A 13,238-nucleotide genomic window follows, 5' to 3' on the forward strand; every position below is an offset into this window, starting at 1 on the left:
CGTTTGTGATGGGGTGACATCGAGCCTCCCTCCATCTGAAGGGACGCGCAGGTGTCACCTTCCAGCCAGGCTTGGGAGTGCCTGTGGGCCCAGGGGCCCAGAGCTGCTGCCAGAGGAGAATTATTTTTGTCTTGACTCAGATTCCTCCTGTTGGGGTGGGAGCTGGTGCTGAGGGAAGTTGTGCTGCCAGCTCACGCAATCTGCTGCCAGGTTCAGATATTTCTCAGATCACATATTTCAGATATTTCAGATATTTCAGACACAAAGACCCACTTTTCATGTGGGTACAGGGACAAAGGGAGCAGAGCATCCTCTTTGGAGCAGTTCTTCCTTTGAAGCCTGGTGCTGGCTGCTCTCAGTCACACGGATCCAGGATGTTTTCATTACAGGACGAGGAAGAACAGCAGGACCCAGGAATGGTTTGTGGATCTGATGCCTTCTGAAGGGCCTCTACATTCTTCAGTGATTTTTCCTGAGTTGTTTTCCCCTTGCCCACCACAGCTGTGTGCAGATGTCCCCACCCCATCCACTCCAGGTTGTAAAGAGCTCAGAGCTGAGGCAGGTGGGAAGGAATCAAACCCAGGGCAAGCCAAGCCCGGGGAATGAATTCTAGATTCCCGGAGCCAAAACCCAGCTGCAACGAACCCCATGGGCAGCAAAAAAGCCCTCAGTGAGTGTCTGAGGGGGATCTGTGACTCCTCCAAAGGAGCCCCAGGAGCAGAGGAAGAGCAGCCCTGAAACCAGGCTCGTGAGAGGTCGGCTCAAGGCCCTTGAACATCCCCGAAGATCAAAGCTGCCCTCACAGGAAATAAAAATGGAACTTTGTCCCCATTTTCAGTGTGACAGACACTAGGTCAGCGTTTCTGATTTCCTCACTATCATCATCCTCTGCATTTACATGGGAAGGCAAACTGGAACTTGGACAGGGAGTGATCTGACCTGGGATAAAGTGGCACAGAAACACAGCCCCCTGCTCTGCCCATCATGTTCTCCATTTCCTTTCCTTCTCACCACAAGGAACGCCACTTTGGGAGTCTGACACCAGATGTTACAACCTGTTTTCAAAAGCCCTGAGATGTAGTGAAAACAGCTGTCAATTCATGGACATTTCCAGAGCGTTGTTGCTGCTGCTGATCCTGCATGAGCTTGGACCACTCAGTGATAAAAGGACAAGGAGAAATCAATTCAACAGAGGCACAGGGAGAACTCTATAGAGTGGAAAGTTTACACACCAAGATGGAACTGCTGATTTTTCTTTCACTATCGTATGTTGTTCACCACAGAGGGGACAATGTTACTCTCCAGCTAAATATACAAACAACTGAAGGGGAAAAAAAATGGGAATAGGCACTGCGATGTAGAGAAAAGATGGAATCACAAAATCATTTAGGCTGGGGAAGATCTCCAAGAACATCAAGTCCACCCTGTGCCTGATGCCCAGCTTGTCACCCTGACCAATGTCCAGGCCTTCCTTGGACACCTCCAGGGATGGGCACTCCAAACCTCCCTGGGCAGCTCCTGCCAAGGCCTGAGCCCCCTTTCCATGGGGAAATTCCTGCTGATTCCACCCTGAGCCTGCCCTGGCCCAGCCTGAGGCCGTTCCCTCTCCTCCTGTCCCTGTTCCCTGGAGCAGAGCCCGACCCCCCCGGCTGTCCCCTCCTGGCAGGAGCTGTGCAGAGCCACAAGGTCCCCCCTGAGCCTCCTTTTCTCCAGGCTGAGCCCCTTCCCAGCTCCCTCAGCCTCTCCTGGTGGAGCCTGAGGAGCAGCTGAGGGCTCTTGGTGTGTGCAGCTGGAGCAGGGCACACTGAGGGCAGAGCTCAGGGATCTGCAGCTCCTCCCGAGGGGCAGCTCCCAGCTCTGCTCTGGGACAGGGACAGCAGCCAGGGCACGGCTGGAGCTGGGCCAGGGCAGCTCAGGCTGGAGCTCAGGGCAAGGTTCTTCCCCCAGAGGGTGCTGGCACTGCCCAGGCTGCCCAGGGAATGGGCACGGCCCCGAGGCTGCCAGAGCTCCAGGGGTGCCCAGGGTGGGGTTGTTGGGACGTCTGGGCAGGGACAGGGCTGGATCCACGATCCTGTGGGTCCCTTCCAGCTCAGGATGTTCTGTGGCTCTGTGACTCTGTGTTTTGCTGTCCCTGTGTGCTGGCAGTGGACAAGCCCAGCTCCACAGAGGCTCTGGTGTCTGCTGTGAGCCTGGGTCTCACCTCAAAGCCCACCTCAGTCACCCCTCGAGGCCCACGGCGCTGTCACACCTGGCTGGGAGCTGCTGCTCCCGCGGGACAGAGCTCTGAGCTGCCCCATCTCCTGTCCCCAGCCCTGCACAGGGTCACCTGCCCTGGGACACCTGCAGAGGGACCCTGCAGCCGTGGTGGCCCTGTCTGGTGGGGCAGGGCTACAGCAGCAGCTCCTGTGGCCACTCAGGACTGGATGAGTTTTATCTCCTTGCACTCCAAACATAATTAATCCTTGAAGCTTTTCCCTAGTCTATAAATCAACATCTGAAGGAGCAGTTGAGCAGTGCTGGAGTGCTCTAAAAATCCTCTTTACAGCCACTTGGAAGCCACCCTGGGGGGAAGGAGCCCCTGGGGAGAGGATGGAAGAGGATCTCCAGCACCTGGAGGTGTGGAGGCCTCTTCACAGGACAGATGCTGCACAGCTGCCCTGGCTGAGGCAGCTGCAAACAGCTGGGGTTAAACCCTCACTGATGATTTGGGATTTGTGGGATGCAAAAACCAGTTTGTGGAATCCTATACAGGAGCCATAAGCAGAAAAAGTTAACATTTTCTTAAGGTATCAAAATAAAAATACTTCAAAAATAACAGAAAACTTGCACGTTTTTGACACTTTTTTTTTTAATTAAAAAAAAAAAAAAACTTCAGAAGAAAGCTAATGCTTCTTGGAAAGGCTTCATAAACTCCAAGGCTCCATAAACTCCAAGGCTCCATAAACTCCAAGGCTCATTATTTTGTCAAAAAAAAAAAAAAAAAAAAAAAAAATCAGCCTAAGCTTTTCAGCCGGCACTGCAGTATTATTAATCACCTCCTTGGACAGTGGGCATGTAATAAAACAAACTAAAATTAGATGGGAAAAAAAAAAAATCAAAGAAAAGGCCACTTTCCAACATCCTGACAAATGAAATAAGTGCACGGCCAAACAAAGGGCTAAGAGCACAATTAAGGCAAAGCAGGAACTGGAGGGGCAACGCTGCTCCAGTGCACTTCACGTGGAGCCTTTCATCCATCAGAGCCCCCAAAAGTGCTTCATCAAAATAATGGAGAGCAGGAGGAGAACAAAATGACTTGGAGGCAAAGGGAGAAGATAAATGGAGTGTGTGGCACAGAGCAGAGAGGTGGGGAAGGGGCTTTTCACCATCTCCTCTCAGAGAAATTCCTTCAGGTCACTCATCTCCACTGCTTGTCTCTGAAATGATGCCACTTTTGTCCCTTAGGTAAGGTGACAACTGCCCAGCACTCTGCATGACAGGGAGGCACTGATGGATCAAATATTTGCATATTTTCCATATAACCTTCCTTTCCACAGCCCAGCATCACCTTCACTCTTTTTCTCTTCCCACCCCAAGTTTTTGGTGGAGGTCTTTTTGTGGCTTTTCCTTGCCCAGCCAAAAAAATTGATCAATTTATCCCTCCTAACCTGGTGCTTTTCCAACTTCCATTTCATCCCACCCCAGCCTCGTACTTCACCTGCCCTTGGCAGGTCCACGCAGAGTTTTCCTCGTTCTGCTGAGGTCCTGACTGCCCTCAGTGATTCCGTGTGATCTGTGGATGGTTCATTGTTCCCTTCCCTTTCAAGATCACACACGAGCCGCCTGGGATTGGTGTCAGGCTCACGAGTCAAAAGCAAAGTGGCACCTGCCCAAATCTGTGAGTTATGGCCACACTCAGAGCCAGCAGAGGAAGCTGGAAAAGAAAAGCTCGTGTTTGAATAATACCCCAGTCATCCTTCATTTTATCCATTATTTAGGGGTCTTTTGGTTAATGGTTGACTGTTTTTTTCCTGAGCATGGAGGAATTTTGGTGTGGAAAGAGCTGCATGGGCACTGATGGAGCTCAGGAGAGCAGGACAGAGTTCCACAGTGTCACAGCTGGCTCCTCGGTTCCTTGAGCCTCTGCTCTCACCAAATCTCCAAAATATCACACTAAGACTCCTTAACACTAATTGGGTGTTTTAAGAGGACATAATTTATTCAGGCCTGAGTTCCAACATGGGATAACTCCTAACCTTACGTGGACAGATAATTCTTCCAGTGTGTTGCTTGCATACAGTCACTAAATGTGAATTACAATTTCCCCATTTCCATAAAACCCACCCCCAGTTCCCAGGTTCAGTCCTTGTTCTCTCTATCACTGCACCCTTGAGCCAGATGTCTTCTTCCTCTCTTCCAGCCATCCTTGCTGGGAAAGCAGCCCCTGCATGCCTCGTTCCTGTGCTGAAAGTTCACAGGCACGGTAAAAATGGAATTAACCCTTTTGGGATCAAGGCCGAGGCTTGGTGACATTGTGCCAGGGAAGGGCAGAGTCAGCACAGCCAGGCAGGGACGTCCTTGCTGTCCCATCCTTGAGCCATTTCCTGCTCTCCTGACAGCCCTCTGGAGCACTTCACAGGCCTGGAAAGTTCCTGAGGAGCTCACAAGGCCCAGAAATTTCTTTGGCTGGCTCAAGTGTTCAAATATATTTGTGTATTGTGGTGGCAACGTGCTGAGTGCTGGTCCTCACTCCCACTGCTGGTCCCTGACCCTCCCACCACTCTGAACCAGCAAAAGCATTTTTCTTTTCCAGAATGGCCATCTAGGGGTCCATGGCACAGTGTCATTGATCTCCCAGCTGACCCGCCAGAAATAGGAAATTAAAATCAGAACTTTTGCCTGGAAGCCAAGAGGAGAGGATGTGGACAGAGCTGGAGTGGAAGAATAATGACCATGAAATGAAAGCAGCTCTGCTGGCTGGGTCTGATGGGACACAGCTCCCAGGAAGGAAGAAATTCAGACCATCCAACAGAACATGTTCATGTTCCCTCCAACAGAAGGGAAGGAAAAACTCCATTGCAGAAAATCTAGAAAGAGAAAAAGTATTAACACTGCAAACTTCAAAACACAGATCCACAAAGAAGAGATCATAAAACTCATCCAGTGGCACCCCTGCCCTGGCAGGGACACCTCCCACTGTGCCAGGTGCTCCCAGCCCCAGTGTCCAGCCTGGCCTTGGGCACTGCCAGGGATCCAGGGACAGCCCCAGCTGCTCTGGCAATTCCAGCCCAGCCCCTCCCCACCCTCCAGGGAACAATTCCCAATTCCCACTCATCAACCCTGAATTTCCCCTCTTTCAGTGGGGAGCCATTCCCAATTTTCCTGTCACTGCAGCTCCTGATGAACAATCCCTCTGCAGCTCTCCTGGACCCCCTCGGACCTGGAGCCTCACTGACCATCCCCCAAAGGACTCTGAGTGATCATCCATCCTCAGGCAGGAGTTTTCAGTCGTTATTCATGGCTTTCACAATTATTCACAGCTCTCCTTTATTTCCTCACCAGGTTTAAATTGGCAAGGTTTACTCGCGGAGGCACAGTTTGGGAATCCAGAGGGAATGTTTTGCTGGCCTCTGCTCGTGTCCTGCACACGAACAAGGAGATTTGCCCCATGATTTGTGTGCCAAGACTCCCCATTGCATCATCAGGTGGCCACAACCCCCTGAACTGGCTCTCAGAGATGCAGCCGTGACTTCATCCCTACCTCAGAAATTGTTTACACAGGAATGGGAAGACAGAGGCCTCAAAACATCAACTAAAAAATGGAATTACTCCAGTTTCAAACTTCATTTTATAGTGCAAACAAGTGCATAAATTACAGGGGAAAAAAAATCCACTTATCCATTTCTTTTGCTGAATGAAACATTTACTTCATTTTAAACTAGCCCCTCTCACTTGTTTGAACTCCCAACAAACCAATAAAGAAGAAAACAATTATTGACCAAGCTTTTCCATTATTTTTTTTTTTTTTAATCAAGACTTTCTCTCCTTATAAGGAAAGTCAACAGTCTTTGTTCTGAGGTAATTCAAGTGTCTCCACTGGCAGGAAAGTTTCCAAGTTTTGGGTTTAGATGTTTTCCTTTGTGTGCCTGACCTTTCCTCCAAGCTCCCGCCCTCTCCCTTTAATCTCTAACCAGCACTTTGGCGGCGTGGTTGGGTTGGGTTTTTGTTTTCCTTGAGAGCAATCCATGCCTCTGGAGTGGAGTCAGTGCTCCTACTTTCCTTCTGACGAGGGAAAACTCAATCCTGCTCTTCCAGACAAAATTCCAAGTATTTGGACGTTTCCCAACATTGGGAAAGATGAAGTTTGTGCTGTGCTCTGTGGGTCACCCACTGAAACCCACCTGCATCTCTGGAATGTTCCAGGCCAGGTTGGACGGGGCCTGGAGCAACCTGGGATAGTGGAAGGTCCCTGTCCATGGCAGGGGTGGAACAAGGTGAACTTTAAGGTTTCTTCCAACCCAAACCATTCCATGATTCCATTATTCTATATTTGAGCTGTTCTATAAATCACCTGTGTCCTATTTCCCTATTTTCAGTGTCCTCCTGTCCAAAAAAACCAATGAGTGATGCCTTGTGCTCCAAACCTCCACTTTTAACATGGATTTACTCTTGGTTTGACCCTTCCCCTAAGGGTCACTGGGAAAACCAAGCCTGGAATTGGTAAATTAAAATCTCTGTTGGGAATTTTAATGGGGTAGCTCCATCCTGAGTGACTCTCTTGCCTTTCTGCACACAGAGGAGGTTGGAGATTCCACCTGAACAAGATGAAAAACTTCTTTTTTGAGAGAGCAGTGGAAAACTGCCCATAGAGGTGTGGAGATTCCTTCCCTCGGCTCCAGGAGAGCCCTGCTGGGGCAGGGAACAAGAGCAGGTGACCCTCTGTGGGCCCTTCCAACACCCCGGGATTCCCTGGGATCAGGAACTGGGAAGCACAAGGTGACCCAGGAGATCCCTGTAATGGGTCAGACACCAGCACAGAGGCACTGGAGGGGAGCAGCTGGCACTGGGAATGGGAATGGGAATGGGAAGGGAAATGGACTGGGAATGGGAATGGGATCGGGACTGGGAATGGGAATGGGACATGGAATGGGAATGGGACACAGAATGGGACACAGAATGGGAATGGGATGGGACTGGGACTGGGACTGGGACTGGGAATGGGAATGGGAAATGGACGGGAATGGGAATGGGAATGGGAATGGGAATGGGAATGGGAATGGGACTGGGAATAGGAATGGGACTGGGATAGGACTGGGAATTTGAATGGGAATGGGAATGGGAATGGGAATGAGAATGGGATGGGACTGGGAATGCGACAGGGAATGGGAATGGGAATGGACTGGAATGGGAATGGGATTGAGAAATGGACTGGGACTGGGAATGGGAATGGGACAGGGAATGGGAATTAGTCTCTGGGACTCTGGGACTGGGATTGTAAATGGGGCAGGGATTGGGACTGGGACTGGAACTGGGAATAGAACTGGAACTGGACTGGGAATGGGATTTGAACAGAGACTGGGAATGGGACTTAGATGGGGACTGGAATTGGGACTGGAACTGGGATTGGGAATGGAATTGGGACTGCAACTGGGACAAGGATTACAACTGGGATTGGAACTGGTCTGGGACTGAGATGGGGATTGGAACTGGGATTGGAACTCTGATGGGGACTGGGAATAGGGACTGAAACTGGGACTGCGACTGGAACTGGGACGGACTGGGACTGGGACTGGGACTGCGACTGGGACTGGGACGGACTGGGACTGGGACTGGGACTGGGACCTCCTCATGTCATGGAACCAGCCAAGAGGAATGTCACAGCACGTGGACAGCTGGCTGTGACCTCTCCAACGTCCAGCTGCTGAGGAGGACATGGACACGGGCCTCTCCCAGGCCAGCAGGCAGAGTTTGGAGCTCCCTCTGGAGCTGAGGCTTCTCACCTGCAGCACCACAGGCACCTCCGGAGAGCTGATGCACAGGGACTTTTCCACCTCCTGGCTCCGTGGGGGCTGAGGGGAGCAGAGATTTCCATTCCGTTGGGATGGGCATCTCTGGACAGCAACCAAAGCAGAGAGGAAGCAGCAGCACAGGGACCAATCCTGCTCCTCAGTTTATTTCTGTTTGTGACAATGGCACCACTGGAACCGTGGGTTATGTCATAGGAGATATGAGTCATAGAAGGGTTGGAAAAGAATTCCAAGACCTCCAAATCCAACCTTTGATACGAATCATCATAGAAAGTTTGGAAAAGAATTCCAAGACCTCCAAATCCAACCTTTGATATGAGCCATCATAGAAGGGCTGGAAAAGAATTCCAAGACCTCCAAATCCAACCTTTGACCGAATCCCCCCGTGCCCACTGAACCACATCTCCAAGTGCCACTTCTGCTTGGTTTTTGAACACTTCCAGGAATGGTGACCTCAGCAGCCCTGGGCAGCCTCTGCCAATATTTAAACACTCTTTCAGTGGAGAATTTTTCCCCAGTATCCAACCTGAACCTCCCATGGCATAACCTGGAGCTGTTTCTCCTTGTTTATCACCAGGTGTCTGAGGAAAGAGGCTGAAGCCCACCTGGCTACAGCCTCCAGACATGTGGATGTGAGGTCCAGGTTTGTGAAGCACAATGGGCTGAAAACTTCAGGGCAAATACAATTATGAGTCTTCATCATTTATGGAAAAATCACATCCCTTTGGAGACAGTGGGGCAAAGCCTCTGAGGTGGCACAACAAGCCCACAAAAGTACAAATTTGCCTCTTTGGTGGAGACCACTCTTGGATCTGCTGAAGAATTCAAAAAATGAGCCCAGATCAGGAAAAGTCATTCCTGGAAGAAGATCCAAGGTGCTCCCTGAGTCTCCTTTGGAGAGGGACACTCCAACATGGATCGGGTCAGGTTGGGAAGGATGTGATGCCTCAGGTTTAGCTTTTCTATTTTTCATATTCTGTGCTGCTTTAGCTCGTAGTTGTGAGCTTTCATATTATGGGATGTTGAGCTCTCTGCACAGAGCAGGGAGACAAAACAATTCCTGCTCTAGCTGGGGGACAAATGATCCAAAGCTCAGGCCCAGGAGCACAAACAGCGTGGGCTGGAGAGAGAAAAACAAGCAGGATGGGAGTGCCTGGGCTAAAGCTGGAATGGGACAATGAACTGCAAGGTGCAAATGGAGCAGAGCTGATCCCAGTGAGAGCCCCCGGGAGCGCTCGTGCATTTTGGGACCATTTTGGTTCCTCTTGGGTGCAGCCCTGGCTGGGCTCTGGTGCTGCCCAAGGTGGATCCATGGAGGAGATCATTTAATAAATCCCTGCTTTGTTCTTTAGCTCTGTCCAGCCTCTGTTCTAGATCAGCCTTCACCAGGCATCATGGAAGAATAAAACACCATGGAAGAATAAAACACCAAGGTATCCACAAGCAGCTATAGCACAAGATTGTGAAGGAGGAAAATAACCTGGATCCATCCTCCTTTAACTCCACGGGCTTCTGGACTGAAGTTTTCCTTGGGAAGAGAGCAGGAGAATGGAAAGGCAGAAAAGATAAAGGGAGTTGGGATGCAGGAGGCCTAGAGATAAGAGGGGATTGGGATGGCCCCAGTGAAGGTTGCTGGAGGGATCAGAGGCATGGCTGATGAGGTTTGGAGGGGCTCCAACATCATTTGGAGGGCAGGAGTGGAGAATAAGAGGGAAGAGAATCCCCTGGAGCAAGAGGGTCTTCACCAGGAGCAGCACCAAGCGGGGAGAGGTCTGCAGGGACTGCTGTGCACCCGTGGCTGGGGGAACTCGCTGCTCCATTCCTGTTCCAACAGCTCTGCTCAGACACCCGTGAGTCACCCCAGCATTTTTAGCTCCTTACATAACTACTGCCAAAAGGGAAGGTGTTCCAGCAGAGCTGCCAACACAAATGCCCAGGGACCAGCTCTGCACCCGGTGGGATGAGTAAGCACCGGCTGCAGCACGGGCAGGGAGCATCTCTCACACCTCACCAGGTGTTTTGCAACAGGGATGAGCTGGAGCTCTGCCTCTGGTGGCAGCTGTTTTACCAAATACAGAGCTGGTGGGGCAAACTGGGGAAAAAATAGCCAGGAAAAGATCTGTGTTTCCAGTGCAAGCCTTGATCCATGGAGCTACCCCCTGCACAGCTCCAGCCTCACACGTGAGGTGTTTTCCTGCCACTGCCTCTGCAGAGCCCAGAGATCCAGGCTGTTACCAAATTTTACATGCCTTGTTTCCCTGCTAAAAGTCCACAGGCACAGCAGAAACGGGATTAATCCTTTTGGGATCAAGGTGAGCATCACTGCAGATCCCCTGCAAACCACAGCTGGGTCAGCAGGTCTGATTCAGTCCTGAACAGCAACAGAAACTTCTTAAATCACTCAATGTTGTGTCCTGATGACTTGGACCCTTAAGCTTTGTGCCACTGAACAAGCGGGAAGTGGATTTAACAAAAAGCAGCATTCCAGTGTGGTTTTTTTGCACCAAATTTTGCATCTCACCTGGATCCCCAGAAGAGCAGCTGCCTCACACCTGCCCACTGCAAGGAGGGAAACTCCCTCTATTAAAGCTTCTGTCCCCAGGAAACAGAATGCCACCCTTGCCTCGCAGATAGACACCACGCCCTGCACTTACTGCTCACCAGGCTGGTAACCACTTCAAAGCAGCACTGCCCTGAGGAGTGATGATTCCTGAGAGGGTTAAATCAACATTTCCTAGGGAAAAACACCACGGGGTGCTGCTGGGCAGAGCTCTGTGCTCAGCACGTCTGACTGTCTGGCCAGATCTGAATCCTGGAGTCTCCCTGACATGAGGACATGGCCTGGGTGAGGGATGAACCCAGAAGCTCCTGTGTCTCTGTGTTTCAGAGTAAGTGAAGGAAAGCTGCCAAATTCAGCTCAGAAAAGTTTTCTTACCCCAAACCTGGTGGTAAGATGGGGGCCCTGGGCAGGGAAGGAGGCACTGGAGGGTCTCTGTTCCACCTTGGTACAAAATCCTGTCTCATCTGGGCTGTTCTAGAGGATGCAGAACTGAATTCACAATGCACAGGGAGCAAAGTCCCAGATCAGCCCTGCAGCACAGGATTAGCTCAGAACGACTGATTTATCAGAGACCAAGGAGGAAACCCCTTTCCTCCAAGAGGAATTGAATATTCCACCCTGTCTCCTTGTACTTCATCAAGAGGTGTCTCCTCATTTTTCAGAATAAGTGAAGGAAAGTTGTGAACCTGCCAAACTCAGCTTGGGAAGGTTTTCTTACCCAAGCCTGGTGATAACCTGGGGCCCTGGGCTTGGAAGGAGAAGCTGGAGGGTCTTATTCCCACCTTGGTACAAAATCCCATCTCATCTGGTGTGTTCTGGAGGAGCTAAAGCAGAATTCAGAATTCAGAGCCCACAGAAATCACAGTCCCAGATCAGCCCTGCAGCACAAGATTAGAGCAGAATCACTTTGACCCCCTTTTCTCCAGGAGGGATTGAACATTCCACCCTGTCCAAACCCCCAACACCAACACCAGGACAAAAAACTGCTCTGGCAAACATCTCCTGGCATTCAGGGACCTACTGATGGCACCACAACAGCTCCTCAGGTCTGGGGCTATCAAAGACAAAACTTGTTTTATCCAAAGCCAGGCTCGTTTCCTTCCTACAGACAAACCTGGCCACTCAAATGGCTCTGCTCTGAAATTACAGCTCTTTTTTAACCCCAAACCACCCTGCTGGCCTTGGGCAGCGCCCTCAGCACTGCCTGTCCTGCTCCTTGTGCCTCAGAGTTCAGCAGGTCTCAGGTAGTTGCACAGTTAAAATAAAACATTGCCAAAGAGGTCTCTCCATGTCCCCCCTCCAGATGGATTACCCAGAATCTGGGCATTATTGTCATAATTCCATGGCTGACACATTTTCTTCCTGACTCTGAGAGAAGACTAAAGCTCACTATCTCACATTTCTTGATTTCTCGTGCCCTCACAGCCTCCCCCTGACTTCCAGGGCAGATCTGATATTCTTGGAGCAAGAGCACGGTTCCCTGAGGACTGGGATCAGAGCTGGCAATCATTAGGATCATTTTCTTTGTCCTTCAAGCCCATGTCTCTGATCAGCTGCTCCCTGTGGAAGTTCCTCCATTTTTACCCATCAGAGGGAACCATCTCTGATGTCTCCTGGCCCAGTGATGGCACAGGTTTGAAGAGAGTAAAAGAAACCCATTAAATACACTTGAAGCTCTTGAAGTGACATTAAAGAGCTTTTTGCTTTGGGAAGAAGGGCTGGCTCAGCTTGGGCAGTGCCCAGGAGCTGTCAGAGTTCTGCTTTGCACGACAACTCCTTCACTGCTGCTTGCAAACCATGCTCAGGCTGAGAACTTCTGCACCAGCCACGTTGATTTCGTTGAGTTTGGGGGATCCATCCAGCACTTGCAGGCGGCTTCACTCTGAGAAGCTGAGCCTGGCTTTTCCAGTAACAAATGCAGCTTAAAAAATGCACAAAACTCACCCATGCTACCGCACATGGAGTTAATCATTCACAGTCCCAGTACAGGACGAGAGTGCCAATGACAATAAACCATAACAGCTTTCCTTGAAGCACCATCCCTTGATTTCAGAATTGCTTCTTTAAACACCCGATAATTTCTAGATCACTGTCACAGGTAGGTCAACAGAAGGATAGGTTGTCCTGCATTCCTGCCTGATTGCACCTGTAAGCAAAACTCTCTTATCAGCTTCAGAATTGCTTCCTAGACGGTGCCACCAGGATCCCTGGGCTGCAGCGCCAGCATCCCTCTTCTCCTGCACAGCATCCCCCACTGCCTCTGGAGACACAGAATCAAGAGGAAGTGGAGCACAAAGCTGGTGGATCCGTCTGTGAGGATGAAGAGAGGCTGTTCTGATCCCTGGTGACCAGCCAGGCTTCTCACACTGAAAATGAAAGTGAAATTCAGAAATGATGTGGGTACGGAAATGCCGTACCTAACGGGTGGGAAAATCTAGGTAGGCACCGGGGAGGTTCAGGTTGGGCATTGGGAAAAATTTCTTCTCTGGAAGAGTGGTCAGGAATCAGAAAGGGCTGCTCAGGGCAGTGGGGGAGTAACCATCCCTGGAAGTGCTCAAAAACCAAGCAGAGGTGGCATTTCATGGCCTGGTTTAGTGACATGGTGGGATTCAACCAAAGGTTGGGCTTGGTGATCTTGGAGGTCTTTTCCCACCTTGATGATTCTGTGAAAT

This window comes from Vidua chalybeata, chromosome 25, assembly GCF_026979565.1.
Source record: "Vidua chalybeata isolate OUT-0048 chromosome 25, bVidCha1 merged haplotype, whole genome shotgun sequence".
NCBI lineage: Eukaryota > Metazoa > Chordata > Aves > Passeriformes > Viduidae > Vidua > Vidua chalybeata.